General features: G+C 44.3%; 2 long non-coding RNA genes across 4 annotated transcripts in view; both read left to right on the forward strand.

The window, feature by feature from the left end:
- The first annotated feature begins 8 nt into the window (after window positions 1–8).
- LOC309349691 overlaps window positions 9–15,348 on the forward strand; it is a 76,980-nt gene continuing 61,640 nt past the window's right edge. For all 3 annotated transcript variants that reach the window (XR_014160086.1, XR_014160087.1, XR_014160088.1), the window contains exon 1: window positions 9–129. This is a non-coding gene — a long non-coding RNA (uncharacterized lncRNA). The remainder of the gene's footprint in view (window positions 130–15,348) is intronic.
- LOC309349722 lies at window positions 3,768–7,214 on the forward strand. Its single transcript, XR_014160134.1, has 2 exons — window positions 3,768–5,562; window positions 5,603–7,214. It is a non-coding gene; the product is annotated as an uncharacterized lncRNA (long non-coding RNA).

Raw genomic sequence — 15,348 nt, forward strand, 5'->3', positions numbered from 1 at the left:
TCCCTTCTTAGCGCCTCTCCGCTGGCGCGAGGGGGCGCGGAAGCTTCTGCTGAGAAGATGGGAAGGTGACGGGGAAGCGGGGGGGGGGGGGATAGAGAGGCGAAGGCGGCTCTGGCGCTTAACGAGCAGGTGAGAGCGCGCGAGGAAAAAAGGTCCCCTTCGGCACGACGACGTAGGCGGAATGGCGCGCGAGAGGAATGCGAAGAGGCAGCCGGGGAGGCTGCGGGGGGCGGAGGGAGACACCAAGGGCGCGCCGGGAAGGGAAACCGGAGGCAAGGGCAACAGACTTTGGGGGCAGGAGGCGAGCCAGGACAGACCCAGGGAGGCGAGACCCAAGGCATTTGGGCACCTGAGGCGGACCCCACCATTGCTCCCTGCCAGGGAATAAGGGGAAGGGAAGATCTACATCAGGGAGGGGTGAGGAAGCGTGACATCGAGATCGGTTGTCCCAGTGGGTCCTGCCACCTGAGGGGGTCACCTCGCCATGCCTCATGGGTGGGCCAGCAGAGCTGTCTTTAGCATATTAGCCACTGGGGTGCAAAGATCCGCCCAGCGCCCCCAAATTTAGTTAAATCCGCGCGCACGGCACCGTTGAGAATGACAAGCGCCACAGTTGTGAATGTCAAGCGCTGGCGTGGCAGGTCTTTGGTAAATGGCCGCACAAAGTTGAAAGTCCTTTAGTGAAACAGTAGGCGTACATTTCGGTGATACCTAGGTATTTTGTTTTTCTAGCTTGATCAAAATTATTTATTATTTCATAACAGGTAGATAGTTAAGAGGGACGCGGGTGGCGCTGTGGGTTAAACCACAGAGCCTAGGACTTTGCCAATCAGAAGGTCGGCGGTTTGAATCCCCCCGACGGGGTGAGCTCCCGTTGCTCGGTCCCTGCTCCTGCCAACCTAGCAGTTCAAAAGCACGTCAGAGTGCAAGTAGATAAATAGGTACCGCTCCTGCAGGAAGGTAAACGGTGTTTCCGTGCGCTGCTCTGGTTCGCCAGAAGCGGCTTAGTCATGCTGGCCACATGACCCGGAAGCTGTATGCCGGCTCCCTTGGCCAATAAAGCGAGATGAGCGCCGCAACCCCAGAGTCGGTCACGACGGGACCTAATGGTCAGGGGTCCCTTTACCTAGATAGTTAAGACCTTAGGTGGCTTCAGCGGCTGGCGTGGGCACCCCCCAGAATTTGGCACCCAGGTGCCCCACACTCCTGCACCCCTGGGTAAAGATGGCCCTGTGGGCCAGCAAGCTGCCCTGCCTCACTGGGTTGCCGTGGGACTAGCTTGCCAAGCCGCCATTTTGTATTACTGGTTTGCATCCCTCCTTTTTCTCCAAGGAGCTCCAGCTTCTCCCCCTCGTGATTTAATCCCTCACAACCAGTGCTATTTTTCTATAAAAAAAATTGGTGCCAGAACTCACCATGAATGCTTCCCTCATTCCCTCACATTACAGAGCCCACCTAAGAGGTGAGTTCTGGCTAGGGGGGAAAGGCCTGCCCACAACATTTAGGCTGAGACACAGGAATCAGGGCCTGGTCATCCAGTGAGGTTCACGGCCCTGTGGGGATTTGAACCCTGGTCTCCACACACACATACCCCCAGGGCCTAGTCCCTCACACTGAACACTATAGCACACTGTGGCCCTGCAGGCAATTCTACATGAGGAGCGCTGTGGGAAATTGTGACACCTAGGCATGCGGTGGAGCTAAGGCAAGCACCATGCCTGATACCCGTAGGTTTGTGACAGACAGTGGCGTAGCGTGGGTTGTCAGCACCCGGGGCAAGGCAAGTAATTTGCGCCCCCTAACCCGTGGATTTGCACCCCCAAACCCGTGGATTTGCGCCCCCAAACCCTAACCCCCAGATGTTGCGCCCGGTGCGGCCGGCCCTCTCTGCACCCCCCACGCTACGCCACTGGTGACAGGGCATTTTTCTTGTGGCTCTACATTTGGTCCCTCACCTGTGAGTGAACCCCTATGTGCTTGGCCCTCATTGGGCTGAATGTTGTCCATTTTTATTATATTTAAGCAATATGATGCAGTAAGTTGATTTTATTTTTACAAATATTTCTAGACCACCCCTCATGCAAAATATGCCTTTAGATTACAGTCTGTCATAGTTACCTGTAAATCCACTAAAAATCAATCCTATATCTTTGCAGTGCAATAGAATCCTGTACAGCAGTAGTTCCCAATTAGCTAATTGCAGTAGACCCCTTGGTTTGTTTGTTTTTCTAAAGTCAAGCCATGGACCCCATATTTTTGAAAATGTTGATACCTCTATGGTAGTTTTTGTTATGTTAATGGTGCCACAGACCCCATGGGTGGGTTGTGCAGACCTCCTGGGGTCCACAGACCACCAGTTGGGAACTAATGCTGTTCAGGTTTACTTGGAAGCAAGTCCCACTGTGTTCATTGGGGCTTGCGTTTAGCAACTCTGTTTGAGATTGCAGCATCCTAACTGCATGTAATAGGCCAGGGAGTAAACCCTGTTAAATGGAACGGCAAACATGCATAAAATTGTGCTGTTAGTATTGGTGTTCTGAAAGGCACCAGATCACCTTAGCTACTCCTACAGAATTACATGTTTCCTGCTGCAGTAAACTGAGCTGAAACGTACTTACAGACTTTGAGAGGAATAAGAGGGCATGAAATTTGATGCCGAACTGGGGACCAGTTTAAAGGAAAGCACTTTCATCCCAGATTCTGAATAGTGGATTTCATTAAGATATCTGTGTGAGAGAAAGTAAGAGAAACAGAACCTAGACTATTTACATATAGCAGGCAGGGGTGGGCTTTGGTAATATGGTGCCTTGAGTGAGGCAAAAATTCCCCCCCCCCAAAAAAAATGTATCTTCTCAGTTATGTATCTTATCAATTTGGCACCAGCTCAGCACCCTGTTTGGGGGAACTTCTACACTGCCCTAAATCTGATGCTGCAGCAAGGAAGGAGGGAACCTGTGGTGCTCTGGATGTTGTTGGGCATTTCAGCATGATCAGAGATGATGGGGGATGCAACCCAACCACAGCCAGAGGTCCACAGGTTCGCCACCCTGACATGAAGCATTTAAGGATAGAAGCAGGCTTGGTTCTCAATGGCTACAATCTGGGACACAGTTGTGGGGAGACTAAATCTGCCTCTTACCCCAGAGAGTAGGGCCAGTGAGGAATATAGTTTGAACCATACCTCATATGCAACCCTTTGGTTTCTCTCATATAAGTCAATTGCCGCCATTCCCTTGGTTAAAAAACTTGACATTCATGGGAGAGTGGGGAGGAGATGTGGGGAAAGGAAGTGCTGCCTTTGTAGACAACACTGCCGTGTCTCTGATTTGATTGCCTGCTGTGTTTTCTGTGACCCAGACACCTGACAGCTTCATGAATAATCCTTTTAACAAATGAGAAGCCACATGTCTGACCTAACGTGATACTGAAATACATTGCAAGAATTCGTGCAGAAACAAAGAAGAAATGCTTTTAAAAAAATCTGTAAGTGTTGCCCTCATGTTCACTGCTGGTGAATATCATGCCAGGACCCTCTGCTACAACCACTCTTGGCACACATTTAAGCATGGCAAAAGATACCCATAAACATCTACAATGCATGCAAAACATTAATACCCATCCATCAACTGGAATGGTTGTGTCTTTCAATGGCCCTGTGTCTTTTTCATCGCATAGTGTACCGCTGTAGCAACCTCCCCTCTTCATTGGCAGTTTCATTGTTCTTGACAGGGACACTGTGTATCAGAACCTTTGCCCAGCGTAAGTTCAGACCTGGTGAGGAAAAGATATGACAACCTTTTGTTAGAGATAGAGTCTGGTGAAATCCAGAATTCTGCAGCCTTGGGGACTTCAGACCAAAGCAAATGTGGGTAACTTCAGCCAATGAAGGTCCACTGGTTAACATGTTAGCATTATCCTGTCTCCAGTGTTCAAAACTCCCATTGTTCTAGGTGCATTTTCAACAGGGGATGTCATTAGCGTGAGCAGTTTCTAAGCTCTGGCTGCAGTACTGCACCCAAAATTTCACATTAAAACTGCAGAGTGGAAGAAAAGGAGGGCCTTTTTCTGCCTCCCCACTTCCAGTTACTCTCTGAAGACTGGAGAAGAGACCCTCTTAAGAATATTAGGGGGGTGGGCAGGGGAAGGACTAGACCATGTGAAAACAGAATGTAATATTTTAGCTGCAGTTCATTCATTTTCAGCTTTGTATTCTTGTTATAAAAAGCCCATTCAGACATTCCGTTGTTGCACCCATAACCTAGGTTGAAGGTGCCATTTAGCTCCTAGCTTTCGTATCTCAGTTTCTAACACCGCCTATCGCTACTGAATCCTGAGTGGCTTCCAGACAACCTGTTTATCTGAGCATTCATCCTGATTCGTTTTAACAAGGCTTGTGTGGAATTTATATGATGCCTGCTCTTTATTGAACAAGCATTCATCCTGATTTGTTTGTGCAGAGGTTACAGGTCTCCCTGATAATCGATTGTTAATCCCACACTTTTTAGTGTATTCTTTCAATCACTTACTTCAAAAAGTCTGGTTTGTTTAGGGCTTTTAGGTGGGTTTGTTGCATTAGAGCACCACAATCCACATTGATCGCACAAACCTAAATTTACTGGTGTGTACTTTAATCCTCCCCATGAAATAGTAACAGTCTGCAGGCTGTTGTGTCTTTCCTGCTTTGGGGACATTAACAGGAAATGGTCAGAAGCTTGGTGTCTTAGGACAGTGGTTGGGAACCTTTGCCCCTTACTCCCATCAGCCTCAAGCAGCATGACCCATGAACCATAGGTTATAGGAGCCATAGTTCTAAAACATCTAGAGGTGATTCCTGCCCTAGGATACTGGTTTGAGAAGTTACCATAAACCTGAGAATATGACACATTTTCACTCCACATTCTCATAGAGCTAAGTCACCTTGCCACCTGACTGTCACCTTGCTGTACACTGACTGAATTAAAGTTTTGTTTTTTTTAAAGACTATCAATGTCTTTATGATCCAGTGTCATCTTAATGAACCCAAAGCAACATGTTGGTTAAACATGCATTCTACTAGTGAATAAGGCAAAACTTATTTCACAAAGAAGTGTTGGAACAGGACAGAACATTTATAATGGCTATGCAACTCACAGGAAATAATATATTTTACTGATCTTCTTTCATCGCATGGATATTGTGACAACTGAAGGGATAATGATGCTAACAAGATTTGCATGCCTGTTCTACAAATCGTGCAACTGTGACTATAAGCTATAGATTAAATGCATTTCCCTGTTTTTGATTAAGAGCTCTTAATGACTTGAGCTCACTTCATTCTTACAAAGGCCATGAAATAACCAACCTCTGAACAGGAAGGTGTAGTGTTTTGGAAGTTTTATCATTATAGTATTTATCAGTATAGTATTGGAAGATCTCATGGTGAGGTTATTGTGGTTGCAAATAATCTCATGTTTACCATTTGGATTCTCCTCTTAAGAAGTGAAATGAAAAAGTGTTTATATACCTGCTTTGATTCTGTTATTTGCAGAGTTGTTATGTTGTTATCAATTGGCATCATTAGTAGTTTCAGTTTCCTGCTTTGCATTTCCTCTCCTAGTCCAAGTTGCTCCTGGTTGCATAGATTCTATCTTTAACAAGTTTTTCTTCTTCAGGGGGCTTTGATGATGAATGCTGACTTTTATACTTGGTTCTTTGTAACTATTCAGTTCAGCCAGATAACTTTCCTTATCTGTTCTGAAATAGGTGATATGTCACTGAATCAGACAAAGTTGAAGGAAGGAGGCCAATGCTTGATAAGGAGTTAGAATGAATGGGAGCTGGAAGATGGCTAATGTCCAAATGCAATCTCACATTTCAAGAGCTGTGAACTTTACCTACTCCCCTCCTCTATCTATCTAGCTGTAGTATTTTAAATACTTTTAAAATAAGATTTCTTACCTGCTCTTCACAATATAGGCCAAGGCAGATTACAGGCAATATAATCATATGGATATAAAAACAAATACAAAAGATGCAATCATAAAAACAAGTAAAACAGTCCCAACCAAAACAAAACAGTATAGATTCAACAACAAAAAGCTGAAACTGTCAAAGGACACAGTAAAAGGGTACATCAGTATACTGAAGTAGATGTGAAAAGAGGATGCTAGACACATTTGAGTAGCAAAGGAGTTCAATAATTTAGGGGCTGCCACCAAGAAATCCTTCTCCCCTCTCCCAGTACTTTGATATTTTGGGGGTGCATCCCATTCTTTTCCAGACATCTTACCCCTCCCTCAATGATGACCCATGGTAGCTGACATATCTTCTTTCTCCTTCCTTAAATTTTAGCTAGATTCCTCCTTGTCTCCTCCTTCCCCGTGTTCAGAACTCCTCCTCCATTGTCTCTTCAGGAATAGTCTGTTCTCATCTCAGCAGAAAGGCCACTTGCCACTTACATTCCCTCAGGGTAAATCTTTTTAACCATATTAAACCCCATATAAAATAAAGTGAGACTAATTACAGGGAAGCATGCATTTTCGCTTGCTTCTCAGTGGTTCTGGGGCATGATCTAATAGGTCCTGTGAAGGGCTGGGAGTCCTGGATGAGCTGCTCTGTGCCTTGCTTGCCTTTTCCCACCTGGCCTGGGAAGGCAGGGTCCTGACTGACTCCAGCTACAAAAACTAAGGCTGCTGAACTGACTCTTGTGCTGGGGTATTATTTAGAGGGAGGTTGTTGCAGTTATTGATATTATTTTTTTGTATCTTTATTTTTAGATCTTATTAATATTTATGTGGAAATTTGTTGGTTGTGTCCTTTTTGATGTGTTTTATTTATTGTTTACAATTATTTTTGTTATGTTTGTAATTATGTATTTTTTCATGTTGTAAACTGCCTTGAGCCTGGTTTTAACTATGGAAAGATGCCTTACAAATAAATAATGAATGATTGGGGATGCTAGCCCCCAAGGAAACAAACAAACAAAAAAGTCACAACCAACTCAGTTGTGAACTCCTGGCCCCATGGCACTTCTAGGTTATGCTAAAAATAAAAATAATCCAAGCCTTTTTTCTACCTGATTTCCCTCCACCATGGGAAAAGTAAATGTGACCTTTCCCACGATATTTTAAATGTTTTAATTGTTTTATTGCATGGTTTTATGGTTTTACTGCTTTAAACTGCTTTGATATATATTTTTATGACATAGTGGTAAATAAATATCTTCATAAATAAAATTTTCTTTATTCTTATCATCTTGTCCACTTTCAGGCACTCTAGAGAAAGAAAAAAACTGCTACCTTGCATGTAACGTTTTCTCTTCCTGCTCTTCCACTTTCCTCACAGCAAAGTCAAGTCTCTAAGATGCCACCTCATAATTCCATATAAGGCCATGCCCCACCTCTGTTATCTCTGCTCTATAAAATAGCAGTTAAGCATATGGTCCAAATAACATGTGGGTGGTTTATAAACCCATTCTTCTCTGTATGTATCTATACTGGTGTTTCAAGCTGTAAAAGATAATGCTTCTAAATCAGTGTGGACCATTGCCATGTGATCTTATCCCTAAACCCCATTACTCTTTTGTAAAGAGCTGGCCTCGCAGAGTAAGCACCCTCATATTTTGTTCTTATTGGTCAGTGCTAAATGCCCCAGAGTAAGCAATCATAGCCAATGCATGTTTTTTTCCGTGTGTACACAATTGTATCCAGTAAAGATCCCAAGATGAGTATTCTTCGAATTAGAATACATACGTTAAGTTATAGGTTAGCGTGCATTTGTGTACAGATATGATAGCAAATCTAGTAGCAGTCCATAAAGCATATTTTGATAACTACCAACTGCATAGGGTATTTGAAGACATTAAGGAGCTACCTAATTTTTACCCTGAACTAGCTGGCTATAGTACAAAACATAAGGAAGAGATCTATTCCTCTTCACTTGGCACGAGAGAATAGCATAGCACAGCTTGTAATAATAACCTGTTCTTTGAAAGTTCCCACAATTACTTTGAAGCAAGTGGCACAAAGTGGGGGGAAATATACCCAGGATGCTAACCAAGTCCTACACTCTTGCTTGCATCACTTGATAGGTGTGTGGATTTTTCTAAAAGTATTTTTGGCTTTGGCACCTCTTAGGACGATGTATTTTTCACACAGGCCAGATTTGTTGTTGTTGTTTAGACGTGTCCGACTCTTTGTGACCCCATGGACCAGAGCACGCCAGGCACTCCTGTCTTCCATTGCCTCCCACAGTTTGGTCAGACTCATGTTGGTAGCTTCGAGAACACTATCCAGCCATCTCGTCCTCTTTGTATCCATCTGTTTTCCCTAAACACCTGTGTGGGATTTATATCTGGGGAAAGTTGTGGAAGAAAAGGGTTAAATTTCATCTTCTCCAGTGCAGTGGTCCCAATACAATGTAGGGGTTCCAACAGCTGTTTTAGAGGAAATATTATATATATAAAAAACCAAGAAATTATCCTAGATCATCCAGGCTGGTTCTTATAAACAGAATGCCTATATGGCAGCATCCTGGATACCCATTTGGGCACTATATTGTGACATGCACTCCAGTGGTGAGAGATTTTATGGGTGCATTGTCAATGGCAATGTGTAGATCACTGCCAGTTTGTTTTTTATATACTGGGAGTAGATGGCAGTCTCTCGGGAGTTGGATGGGCCTGCTATAAAACAACAACAAGCAGTCGTGTAGTCTCATGACGTGTGAATTATCCCCTGGCAACCATACGACTTAGCAAGAGGAATCAGCATTTTGAAAGTGCTGCTTCATACAACGAAGAAAACTCCTCACAGTTCCATCATTCACACAGCACATCTTTGTTGTTTGAAGGGTGCATGCTAAGCACATCTCCAGAAGCTGAAATGGGCCAGAGCTTTTGGGCATATGGTGTTTACCATGATTGCTCCAGATTGTGGCTTTGGATATTCTGAACAAGTGTGGGGAGAGGAAACACACCCCATATGTCCTGCCTTTGCCTCTAGTTGTTAAGAATATTCACAGCCACTCAAAAGCTGCAACTCTAAACATGCTTCCTAGTCCCACACTGAATTCAGTTGGATTTAGTATCAAGCAAACATGGGTATTCATAGTATTTAATAGGAAACCTCTGCAACCAGGCAACTGTTTTTGTTGTCTGTTAGAGGCTGTTTTATTGGTTAAGTTAATAAATTATTTTCCTTCTTTCTGTAATACTTAAACTATTAGGAGAAATAAATGTGAAAGCATGTTGAAAGCACTGGTCTAAGCAACAGTGAAGTGTTTTAGTTTATGTGCCTCCTCATTCCTGGAATTCAACAGAGATTCCTCCATTTCTGGCAAGGCAGTTCCAAAAAAGGTTTGTCTTGTAAACATGCTTGAGTTTTGAAAACACATAATGGTAAAGGGACCCCTGACCATTAGGTCCAGTCGTGACCGACTCTGGGGTTGCGGCGCTCATCTCGCTTTATTGGCCAAGGGAGCCGGCGTACAGCTTCCAGGTCATGTGGCCAGCATGACTAATCCGCTTCTGGTGGACCAGAGCAGCACACGGAAACACTATTTACCTTCCTGCCGGAGTGGTACCTATTTATCTACTTTCACTTTGACGTACTTTCGAACTGCTAGGTTGGCAGGAGCAGGGACCGAGCAATGGGAGCTCAATACAGTATATTAAATCATACTTAGAGCCAAGCTTTTGCCATCTGATTAAGGCTGACAATTTTTTAGTGCTTTCTGTATGGTAAGAATGTTGTATATCTAGTTTTCCTTTTCTCTTTTGAGATGCTATATAAAATCACTGCAGTTTTGAGTGCTGCATTAAAGCATAATAAAATCAAAATCATGATTTTCTTTTTGCAACATGTACACTTATTATTTAATAACTGTATTGCTTCTCAGCTGCCCCCTTTCAGTTCTGCCCACTGGAATGTTAGAATCTCTGATCCAATTGATTTTGCAAACTTCTGTGCCATCTTGAAGAGGCTCTTTGGTTTCAAGTCAGTGTTCCAAGTGCATAGATTGGCTTCTGACTACTTTGTATGTACGGGAGGGTTCAGAGTTTGATGGATTTCCCAGTTGGAAAGCAATGACTAAAATATGTCAGCCGTGACCAGGGAAATTTTCAAGACTTCCCACTTTAGAAGGAGGAGGTTCCTTATCTGAGAGCAAGCCCTGTACTAGCAGTCGGCCAGGCCAGCTACTGACAGCTCAGAAGGGCCCCTTGTCAGCTTGACCTGACTTCATGGCCTTGCTGCAAGCCCTCACTCCAGGGTGGCTGTTTTAGCAGTGAGCACATGGTGGTGCCACTGTTGAAAAAGAGCGAACCTCTGTAGTGGCCGACTGCCTGTCTAATTTGCCCAACATACAATGTCCTGGTCTGTCTCAAAAGACAATGGAGCGCGCCTCTGGGAATGAAGTCAAACCACTGGATAATCACAGCGCCTGCTGTGGCTGCAGAGGCTGATCCATCTATAGATCTATAGTCGGGGTTCAGCTATAGACAGAAATATGTGTTGCTGCTGTTAAAGAAACAAAAGAAGATAAAGAGCAGCCACTGTGTGAGAGAGGGGGCAAGACAGTCCCATGCCAAGGACCCCCTGAGGTCTGGCAATGGGAGTTGGAGTCTAGCAATACTTGGAGGGCCACAGGTTCCCACCCTGCTCTGTCTGGTCACCACGCTGGTGAGTTCTGTTGACCTCATATTGACTTCAATAAGTTGTGTTGACTTATTGAACTAGAGCAGTTCAATAAGTGGTACCTATCTGGGTTGCCAGAGTCTTGTCTAGCACTGTGACAGATTAATGAATCCTGACTCTCACAGTCCCATGACACATGCTTCCTACTGCAGCTATGAATGTAATTCCTTATTTTTCTAATGCAGCAATTTGTTTCCTTCCTTCGTAATCTGATTTTTCAATTTCCGCAGAACTATCTTGAAGGGTTAAGAGCATTAATAAAGTTCAAATGTTTTTAATAAAATGGGTGCCTTTAATTATACCCTTTATTTTGCACTAGAAATTATGACTCTAATAAGAAGAGGAACGGTTTGAAAATGAGTGACTCACGCTCCCTGGTTTTATGGAAGTTTACTAGTTGGTACGTTAAGTCGCTGAGGAATAAGGAAACACTAATTATATTGTCTGAGACTGACCGGCCTCATTCTTCAAGCAGCTAACTGAGTTGCTTTGTGCATTTATATCTACAATAATTGGATTCTGAGACTCAGAATAGATGCTTTAATTAAATTGTAGAGTAAGGATGGCTTTTTTTTAATGTTATACAATGTATCACTTTTTTAAATACATGAGGCTTCTACATTTGCCTCCCAATAGTTTTATAGGTCAAAGCCTCGTTTGAAGAAGCTAAATGCCATGCATGAAATGAAATAAAGCATGCCCAAACTTCCAAACACTCTTGTCAGTTGACTTGATTTCCACATTACACATGCTTCCTTATTTAAAGGGGTATTTGGATTTTCCTCCCCTATCCATGAAGGGAGCAGTGCCTTGCTTATTCAGGCTGCCTCTGCTTTCCTCTTACTTATCTCTCCTCTGGTGGTGAGTCACTTCCGCTTTGAGACTGCTAAACCTGCTGCTCTAAGGACGGGCTAATATCTGGCAGCTCCTTCTCCTTTCCATGGGGGCATAGATCAGGGGTAAGGCCCGGGGGCCGGATGCGGCCCTAAGGTAAGTGATACCTAAGGCCCGGGGGCCGGATGCGGCCCAATCACCTTCTCAATCTGGCCTGCGGACAGTCTGGGAATCAGCGTGTTTTTACATGAGTAGAATGTGTCCTTTTATTTTAAATGCATCTCTGGGTTATTTGTGGGGCCTGCCTGGTGTTTTTACATGAGTAGAATGTGTGCTTTTATTTAAAATGCATATCTAGGCTACCGTATTTGTGGGGCATAGGAATTCGTTCATTTCCCCCCCCCCAAAAAAATATATAGTCTGGCCCACCACATGGTCAGAGGGACAGTGGACCAGCCCACAGCTGAAAAAGGTTGCTGACCCCTGGCATAGATATTGGGGGGGGGGGGGAGGCAAGAGGTAAGATGATGCCAAGCGCCTTTTCGCCTTCCTCTGCCTACAATTGCTGATAGGAGAGTGCCTGTCACTGTCTTGTGGATTGTAAAACACAGTGGGAGCTCAAATACAGAGGCTCTATCCAACATGGGTGCCTAGGGCTTGCTGATCAGAAGGTTGGCAGTTCAAATCCCTGCGACTGGGTGAGCTCCCGTTGCTCGGTCCCTGCTCCTGCCAACCTAGTTATTCGAAAGCACGTCAAAGTGCAAGTAGATAAATAGGTACCGCTCCGGCGGGAAGGTAAAGGGCGTTTCCATGCGCTGCTCTGGTTCGCCAGAAGCGGCTTAGTCCTGCTGGCCACATGACCCAGAAGCTGTACACCAGCTCTCTTGGCCAATAAAGGGAGATGAGCGCCGCAGCCCCAGAGTCGGCCACGACTGGACCTAATGGTCAAGGGTCCCTTTACCTTTTTATCCAACAATTAGTCATACTCTTTTACATAGTGCATGTGCAAGGTTTTTGTGTCAGTGGTCATGTGGGTAGGTTCTTTCTCGCTCTCTCTTGCCTCTTCTCTGCTTCGCCAATCTTATATTGTCTATAACAAAGAATATCTCACATAGAATGTAACAGATCTGATGAAAAGGTTCTATGAATGGAAAACAGAGACACTGTATGTACTTTTGTAATTCAAGAAAATCTTTAATGAAAACATTTTTTTAAATACTTACACGCTTGGCACTATGACCGTTCCATGCTAAATGCAAATTGGCAGAAATTGCACCTGCATGCCTGGTTCTCACCCACCCACCCATTTCTGAAATGTCTTGTGCAAACTACACCTGTCTTCAGGTAACAGCTTACCATGTTCTCCCAGCAGTGGCAGCCAATTATTTGGAGCAGGGTGAGGAACTAAAGAGTATTCTATAATTGCGTCCCAAGTTATATTATCCATGATGATGGGAGGACCAAGACACACACGGCTGTGGTTTTCAGCAGCAGCCACCCACACATGGAGCATCACATTCAGTTTGGCCCTAGGGCAAATTTAAGGCAATGATGCAAATATACATATTTGCATACATACATACATATACATACATACACACACACACACACAGAGAGAGAGAGAGAGAGAGACATATTGGCTGAGAAGTTGCAATAGCATGCAGTGCATTATGGGAGGTTATGCTTCTAACAAAGTACAAAATTTGCATACAAACTGCTAGGAGCTGAGCACTAAGGAGAAATAACAGGTCAGATAATGCAAGTGAAGTATGGACTATACCTTCTCATGCCATTATTAGTAGCAGGTTATGTGACACACTGCTGATTTGAATGTATTTGCCCCTTTGAAAATTCACTTTACAGCAGATGTTAAAAAGAAAGCCTCTGTGGTGCACACAGAAACAGCTTTTTACAAAAACAACGCAGTCAATAGCCAAAGTGCTCTGATTCCCAGGAGGGAATTACACAAGAAGTCTTGAATAAGAACATACAGAGCTAGGCTGTAATCACTGGAGAGAGAGAGAAAGAAAGAGAGAGAGAGAGGTGAAAGCTGATTTGTATGAACTCTTAGCCCAGAGGCACTTAAGGGCTTTCCAACTTTTTCTGTGGCCTGGTTACATTTCACAATTCCTGTGATGTTTAGATGGAGAACACCATGTAAACAGAAGTCACACAGTTCACCTGCTCCAATACAGTAGTTCACACAAAAAGAAAAAAGCAGAGTTTGTCTTGCTCAGAACTCAGAGAGTCTTTGCCAGGGCTGGCCTAAGATATTTTGGTGCCCAAAGCACAGCAACACAGCAACAAATGGCATCCCTCCAAGCCAAGGGACATAAATTACTTGGGTACCTGTGGCCAGTGTTAGAAACTGAGATATGAAAGCCAGGAGCTAAACGACACCTTAAACCTAGGTTATGGGTGCAACAACGGAATGACTAGGCACGCTTTTTTCAGAACAAGAATACAAAGCTGAAAATGAATGAACTGCAGCTAAAATATTACATTCAGTTTTCACATTATCTAGTCCTTCCCCTGCCCACCCCCCTAATATTCTTAAGAAAGTCTCTTCTCCAGTCTTCAGAGAGTAGCTGGAAGTGGGGAGGCAGAAAAAGGTCCTCCTTTCCTTCCACTCTGCAGTTTTAATATGAAATCTTAGGCGCAGTGTTGCACCTAGAGCTCAGAAATTGCTCGCACTAATGAAATTCCCTGTCGCCTAGAACAATGGGAGTTTCGAATAACTGCCTGTGGCAGAAGAATTACACAAACACATATGTCTCTTGCTCCCTAGCAGTAAAAATGCAATGATTATTACTGCTTGTGCTGCTATATAACTAACCATTTGTATACACTGATATAGGTGCAATCCAAGCCCCTGGGAAATGTGCACAAATGAAGCAACCACATGAAATTAAGTAACCGCTATCAAAGTAAAAAGAGGGACTCAGGTGGCGCAGTGGGTTAAACCACAGAGCCTAGGACTTGCCGATCAGAAGGTCGGCGGTTCGAATCCCTGTGTTGGGGTGAGCTCCCGTTGCTCGGTCCCTGCTCCTGCCAACCTAGCAGTTTGAAAGCACGTCAAAGTGCAAGTAGATAAATAGGTACCGCTCCGGCGGGAAGGTAAAGGGCGTTTCTGTGCGCTGCTCTGGCTCGCCAGAAGCGGCTTAATCATGCTGGCCACATGACCCGAAAGCTGTATGCAGGCTCCCTCGGCCAATAAAGCAAGATGAGCGCCGCAACCCCAGAGTCGGTCACGACTGGACCTAATGGTCAGGGGTCCCTTTACCTTTTTATCAAAGTAAAAAGGAAAAAGGAAAAAAATGAAGAAGAGAGAGGAAGAGAGTTTGGATTTTATATCCCGCTTTATCACGACCCGAAGGAGTCTCAAAGCGGCTAACATTCTCCTTTCCCTTCCTCCCCCACAACAAATGCTCTGTGAGGTGAGTGGGGCTGAGAGACTTCAGAGAAGTGTGACTGGCCCAAGGTCACCCAGCAGCTGCATGTGGAGGAGCGGAGACGCGAACCCGGTTCCCCAGATTACGAGACATAATGAAGTAACCACATGCATCTTTCCCACCCAATCAGCACCTCAGGAACAGCTGGTTAAATCAACCTGCATGGTTGTTTAATTCATATAACATCATGTGATCACATAATGTGATAATGGTCTCCTGAGATGGGCATCTCTGTGCAATTTATCTAAGGGTGCTGATCATCCATCCATAATAATGTGTGAATATAGGGAGGGGCTTTATCCTCTGTCATTCAAACCGACAGGTCTTCTCTAGGGTATCAGGTGGAAGGCTTTCCCAGCCTTACTACAAGACTCCTTTAACCAGCAATG

This window comes from Podarcis erhardii, assembly GCF_964252035.2.
Source record: "Podarcis erhardii genome assembly, chromosome: 9".
Taxonomy (NCBI): Eukaryota; Metazoa; Chordata; class Lepidosauria; order Squamata; family Lacertidae; genus Podarcis; species Podarcis erhardii.